General features: G+C 34.9%; 1 pseudogene; it reads left to right on the top strand.

Annotated features, from left to right (window-relative positions):
• The first annotated feature begins 557 nt into the window (after nucleotides 1–557).
• Nucleotides 558–1985, top strand: LOC126963112 (transmembrane protein 161B-like; annotated as a pseudogene).
• The last annotated feature ends 5335 nt before the right edge of the window (nucleotides 1986–7320 follow it).

Genomic DNA, 7320 nt, shown 5'->3' with positions numbered 1-7320 from the left:
ATATTTTTGAATAACATATCACTTCATTGACCTTTGTATTTCTTTCCTTAGTCTCTCTTTAGTTTTTCTCCGATCTTTATTATTTCTTTCATCCTGCAAATTTTGGGTTTGCTGTGTCCTTGCTTCTTCACTTCCTTGAGGTGCATTGTTAGATTGTTTATATGAAATCTTTCTGCTTTCTGGTGTAGATGTTTATTGCTATTGCCTACCTGTTCTTAATGTGTTTGCTGTATAGTATAGATTTTGATATGTCGTGTTTTCATTTTCACTTCTTTCAATAGTTAAAAACATGTCCATCTTGAAAACCAAACACTGCATGTTCTCACTCATAGTGTGTGATAGATATACAGTTGTTGTTACCATGGTGATGGCCAGTGTCATGTAGAAGATTATACCTCGCTATTCTCTTGCTCAATGGAATTCTTGCAGGGAATCAGCAAAAAGGGAAAAGCAGAAAAGGTAGGAAATATAATGGTCACATTGAAAGTAAGTCATTAACAATATCCACAGGATATTGACCTTCATCTAGAAACAAAGTCAGATACAGAAGTGGATACTTTAGCATTGCATTATTTTCCAGAATAGCAGTGACTGGTGGATTTCACAGTGGCTGCTACAGTTGTGTATCTAGTAACTGAAGTCTATTACAAGTTTATGAAGCCTACACAGGAAATGAATATCAGCTTAGTCTGGTGCCTGCTGGTTTTGTCTTTTGCAATCAAAGTTCTATTTTCATTAACTACACACTATATTAAAGTAGAATATGGTGGTGAAAAATCTATTTGTGTCACCTTTGGATTTTTTTTTCTTTGACAAAGCAATGGTAGTGTTGATTGTAACAGAAAATTATCTGGAATTTGGACTTGAAACAGGATTTACAAATTTTTCAGATAGTGTGATGCAGTTTCTTGAAAAGCAAGGTTTAGAATCTCAGAGTCCTGTTTCAAAACTTACTTTCAAATTTTTCCTGGCTATTTTCTGTTCACTCATTGGGGCTTTCTGGACATTTCCTGGATTACGACTGACTCAAATGCTTCTGGATGCCCTGAATTTGACAACAGAAAAAATTACACAAACATTACTTCATATCAACTTCTTGGCACATTTATTTATGGTTTTGCTCTGGGTAAAACCAGTCACCAAAGACTACATTATGAACCCAACCTTGGGTGAAGAAAGTATCCCTTTAATGCCAGAAGCCACATTCGATACTCTGCGACTCTGGTTAATAATCCTGCTGTGTGCTTTGTGGTTGGCCATGATGTGTAGTCACCTGCAAGCTTATTTAAATTTAGCCCAAAAATGTGTGGATCAGATGAAGAAAGAAGCAGGGTGAATAAGTACAGTTGAGCTACAGAAAATGGTGGCTTGAGTCTTTTATCATCTTTGTGCCATTGCACTGCAGTATGTGGTGCCTCTGGTAATGCTATTTCACATAACTCTGCTTTTGGAAACACTAGGCAATCATTCCTGGGGTATTTATCCAGAATCTATCTCTACCTTACCAGTGGATAATAGTCTGCTCTACAATTTTGTTTACTCTGAATTACCGTCAGCTGAAGGGAAGATGAAGGTTACTGTTACACAAATAACAGTGACACTGAGCAGCTTAAAAATATTTTTACTGTTCTTCTTTTTTGAGGACTTCTGTCTTTTCTGACCTGGTGGATTGCTGCTTGCCTCTTTTCTACAAGCCTTTTTGGGCTTTTTTATCACCAATATCTGACTGTGGCATGAGTCTCAGTTAACAAAAAAACATATCAAAATCACACTTTAAATTCAAATATTTGTGTCCTTAAAGGGCTGATGAAAACCAGAAGAAAGTAAGTACAATGGGAAAAAAATCAGAATATCTTGTATTAAATGTTTCCTTTGTATTCTCAGGGTGAATTAATGTTATAATATTTAAAATTACAAAATAGATTGTTAACTGTTACAGTGTGGCATTGGAATTTTAACTCTCTGTGTTTACTGGTATGAGAGGGCTATCTACAAGGGTAATATTTCTGATTACCTTGGTTGACAGAAACCTCTAGCAGTCTTTGAAACATCTCAAATGACTCTAGTTATTGATTACTTTTAACGGTATTATGGTACTGTTGGTAGTCTTAGTGGCTGTCTATAGAACAATCTTCAAACTGAGCCATGCTTTAGGGGAGGGAAAGAGGCTAAAGTCTCTTCTGTTGGTAATGCATTAGTTACTCTTGAAACGATAAAATCCAACAGAAAGGAAGAGATAGCTACTGTATATTACAGTAAAGAAAACTGCATAGTTATTTTAAATTTAATGAAGGTGAATATGGTTAATATCTACAACTACTTCTGCTTGAGAATAGGAAGAGTATTGTTTTAAAACATATTCTACCCAACTAGAGAATTCTTTTAAAATGATTGGCCATATGAACATTTGTAATCTTGCCATTAGGCTTGGACCTGCCATATTTTATTTTATTCTATGATCCTAAATAGTTCCTTTTAATAGTCTAAAAGTATTTATCAATACTGATCAGACTTAAAAGAAATTACTTTGTAAACCTGCTGACTACCTGTATGTATTGTACATTTATTATATATTAAATATATAATATATTGAGATTATAAAAGATGGGAATATTGATTCCTTATAATATTTTAAGTTGCAGAATGTATGTTAAAAAGTGATTTGAATGAGATGATTTGTATCTAGAAATTTTGTTTCCTTTTGGAATGAGATTAAAATACATTTTGAAAGTTCAAAAAAATGTCCATCTTAACTATTAATTCATCCAGTGGTCATTTGGGATTATGTTATTTAATTTTCATGTATTGATATAATTTCCAAAGATCCTCTTGGTGTAGATTTTTACTTGTATTTTATGGTGGTTTGAGTTATTTGCAATATATATTTTTTCAATTTGTTGTCATGTATAGCCTATTGTGTTTTATTTTTATTTATTTATTTATTTATTTATTTATTTATTTATTTTTTTGAGACAGAGTCTTGCACTGTCGCCCAGGCTGGAGTACAGTGGCGTGATCTCAACTCACTGCAAGCTCCGCCACCTGTGTTCATACCAGTTCTCCTGCCTCATCCTCCTGAGTAGCTGAGACTACAGGTGCCGGCCACCACACCCAGCTAATTTTTTGTACTTTTAGTAGAGATGTGGTTTCACCGTGTTAGCCAGGATAGTCTCGATCTCCTGACCTCATGATCTGCCCACCTCAGCCTCCCAAAGTGCTAGGATTTCAGGCTTGAGCCACCGTGCTGGGCCAGCCTATTGTTTTTCAGATGTTGACATTTGTAGTCTGTTATGGAGAATATGCTAATAAAAAGAATGTTTATTCTACCTTTGTTGGATAAAATGTTTTGTAAATATCTATTAAAATCATTTGGCCTAAATTCCAGTTTAAATCCAATGTTTGTTTTTTTATCTACTGTTTTAATAATCTTTTTCATTCTGAGGTGGGGTGTTAAAAGTTTCCCACAGTTATTGTATTGCAGTCTATTCCTCTCTTTAGATGTAGAAATATTTGCTTTATGAATCTGGGTACTCCAGTGTTTGGTGAATATATATACTCAGAATTTTTATATTCTAACTTAAATTCTGGTTTGTGTGGTATAAGTATAGACACTTCTGCTTACTTTTGGTTTCTTGTTGCATGAAATATGTTTTTTCATGCTTTTATTTTCTCATCTATATTTGTCTTAATAGGTAAGGTGCATTTCTTGTAGGCAGCCTGTAGTCAGAACATGTTTTCTAAGTTCATTCACACAGTCTATTATCTTAAGTGAATAATACAATGCATTTACATTCAAGGTTGTCTTTGATATCTAAGGTAGTGTTTCTGTTATTGTCTTAACTGTTTTATATATTCTTTGTTCCTTACTATTTATCTGACTTTGTCATTGCTCTTTGTTAGTTTTTTTATAGTGGTACCATGAGTTCTTGTTTTTCCTTTTTTGTGTATTTGCTTTACCAATGGGTTTTTTACTTTTATGTGTTTTCATGAAGGTTATCCTTTTGCTTCCAAGTTTAGAATTCATTTTGTAAATAACTTTCATCTTAATTTCTTTGTTGACTTCATGGTCATTCATGTTGTTTAAATTTCATTTATTTGTATCGTTTCCAGAATTTCTGTTGGTATTGATTTCTAGTTTTGCTCCACTGTGGTCAGAGAAGATACTTAATCTGATTTTGGTATTTTAAAATTTGTTGAGACTTATTTTGTGGCCTAAAATATGGTCTATTTTGGACAATAATCCATGTACTGATGAGAAGAATGTATATTCTGCAGTTGTTAAGTAGAATGTTCTGTAAATATCTGTTAAGTCATTTGGTCTAAAGTCCAATTTTAGTCCAATGTTTGTTTCTTTTCTGTCTAGATAATTTGTCTAATGCTCTGAATGGTGTGTTGAATTTCCCAAGTATTATTGTATTGCTCCCTATCTCTCTGTTTATGACTAAATATTGGTTTTATAAATGTGGGTGATTTAGCATTTTGTAAATATAAATTTGTAATATACATGTTCTTAATGAATTGACCCCTTTATTAATATGTAATAATCCTTTTGCATTTTCTTAACTGTTTTTGACTTAAGGTATGATTTATCTGATATAAGTGTGGTTTCTCGTTTTTGCTTTTAGTTTTCATTTGCATGGAATATCTTTTTCCACGCCTTTACTGGTAACATGACTTTCTTGGAAGCAGCATATAGCTCAAAAATGTTTCTAAATGTATTCAGCCAGTCTATATATTTTTAAATGAATATTTAATCCATTTACAATCAAGGTTTACATTGATATCTGTGGTTTTGTTCCTGTTATGTTGTTGTTTTCTAGTTAATTTATAAATTATTTGAATTTTTCATTTTCTTTGACTGTCGTTTTTTGGTGGAGTTCTGTAGTAGAGTCCTATGATTTGTTTCTCTTCCTCCTTCGTGTGATTGCTTTATCAGTGAGTTTTATACTTTCGTGTGTTTTCCTGGTTGTAAATATTGTCTTTTTACTTCCATGTTTAGGAATCAGTTGAGCATTTTTTGTAGGACCAGTCTAGTGGTGACAAATTTCTTCAGGATTTGCTTGTCTGGAAAAGATTGATTTATACTTTATTTATGAAGTTCAGCCTTGCTGAATGTAGAATTCTTAGCTGACTTTATTTTTCCTTTCAGCATTTTGAAAATGCCATCCCACTGTTTTCTGGCCTTTATGGTTTCTCCTGAGAAACTCACTGTTAGTCCGATGGGGTCTCCTTCATAGGTGAATAGATGCACTTTTCTTTCTGATTTTAGAATCTTTGCATTTACACCGATTTGAGACAGTCAGATTTTAATGTGCTGTGGTGAAGTCCTTTTTGCACTGCATTTGTTAGGGATCACTGAGCCTTCCATATCTGAATGTCTAAATATCTTGCTAAATGTGGAAAGATTTTATCTATTATTTCATTAATTAGGTTCTCTAGGCCTTTTGAATTCTCCTAACCTTGATAATACAATTCATAAATTGGTTTTCCCTATGTAGTCCCAAATGTCTCAGAGTTTCACTTATTTTAAAAATTCATTTTGCAAAATTTTGTCTTGATTATTTTAAAAGACATCTTCAAGTCATAGAATTTTTTTTCTTTTCTTTGGTATAGCCTATTTTTTAACGTTTTAAATGTGTTTTGTGTTTCCTCCAATAATTTTTTTTCCTTCAGAATTTCTGGTTTTTATTTTCTTTTCTAAGATAGCTATTTCCTTTCTCATTTGTACCTTGAATTGATTTTCTGACTTTCTTTTATTGGTTTTCAGATTTCCCTTACATCTCACTGAGCTTCTTTAAACTTAATGTTTTGTATTTTTTAGGGGTTGATGAATATGTTTGTTATCATGATAATGGTGAGGGTTTCGTGGGTATACATGTGTCAAAACTTAGCCAACTTTTACACTATAAACAGGTGCAGTTTATTGTATGGAAATTATACATCAATCAAAACGTTAAAATAGAGCCACAAACTCCTTTATATTTCTCTCAATATGAGATGGATTATAATTCTCTTCCCCTTGAGTGTGGATTGGCCATATATGTCAGTACAGAATAATATTTCTGTACTGCAAAAGACACTGATAAAAGAATAAAAAGAAAAGGCACAGAATGGGAGAAAATAATTGCAAAACACATAACTGATAAGAGACTGGTATCCAAATATGCAAAAAATAAAAAAACACTTAAAACTCAAGAATAAAAAATAAACAACCCAGGTAGGTGCAGTGGCTCACGCCTATAATCCCAGCACCTTGGGAGGCCAAGGCGGGTGGATTGCTTGAGGCCAGGCTTGAGACTGTCCTGGCCATCATGGTGAAACCCCATCTCTACTAAAATTACAAAAATTAGTTGGGCATGATGGCACGCATCTGTAATTCCAGCTACATCGGGAGGCTGAGGCAGAAGAATCGCTTGAACCCAGGAGGCAGAGGTTGCAGTGGGCCAAGATTGCACCACTGCACTCCAGCCTAGGTGATAGAGCGACATTCCACCTCAAAAAATAAAAAAGAAAGTACCAACTGTCATTAAGCTAATTCACTATGTCAAATAAAAAGTGAAGAGTGTCTCCTACAGAAAAACTTCTTCCTTTTAAAAGTAGTTTACGCATCACCTAAGGTCAGGAGTTGGAGAAGAGTCTGGCCAATGTGGTGAAACCGTCTCTACTAAAAATACAAAAATTAGCCGGGCGTGGTGGTGTACACCTGTAATCCCAGCTACTAGGGAGGCTGAGGCAGGAGAATCGCTTGAACCCTGGAGGTGGAGGTTGCAGTGACCCGAGATCACGCCACTGCACTCCAGCCTGGGCAACAGAGCAAGACTCCATCTCAAAAATAAAATAAAACAAAATTCAAGTAGTTTAATAATCTATTTTATAAAACCCAATTTCAGAGAATTGTCTTGAGAATTAAAACTGATAGTACATATGCTACATTTATTCACAAGTAAAGCTTCTTTTTTTTTTTTTTTTTTTTTTTTTTTGAGACGGAGTCTGGCTCTGTCGCCCGGGCTGGAGTGCAGTGGCCGGATCTCAGCTCACTGCAAGCTCCGCCCCCCGGGTTTACGCCATTCTCCTGCCTCAGCCTCCCGAGTAGCTGGGACTACAGGCGCCCGCCGCCTCGCCCGGCTAGTTTTTTGTATTTTTTAGTAGAGACGGGGTTTCACCGTGTTCGCCAGGATGGTCTCGATCTCCTGACCTAGTGATCCGCCCGTCTCGGCCTCCCAAAGTGCTGGGATTACAGGCTTGAGCCACCGCGCCCGGCCGTAAAGCTTCTTTACTAGGAAATGCAACTATAATAGGAGGGGAAAAGCTTTTCTTTAT

This window comes from Macaca thibetana, chromosome 9 (assembly GCF_024542745.1).
Source record: "Macaca thibetana thibetana isolate TM-01 chromosome 9, ASM2454274v1, whole genome shotgun sequence".
NCBI classification, from domain to species: domain Eukaryota; kingdom Metazoa; phylum Chordata; class Mammalia; order Primates; family Cercopithecidae; genus Macaca; species Macaca thibetana.
The sequence above is the reverse complement of the archived record's forward strand: the minus strand, read 5'-3'. Positions and strand labels throughout refer to the sequence as shown.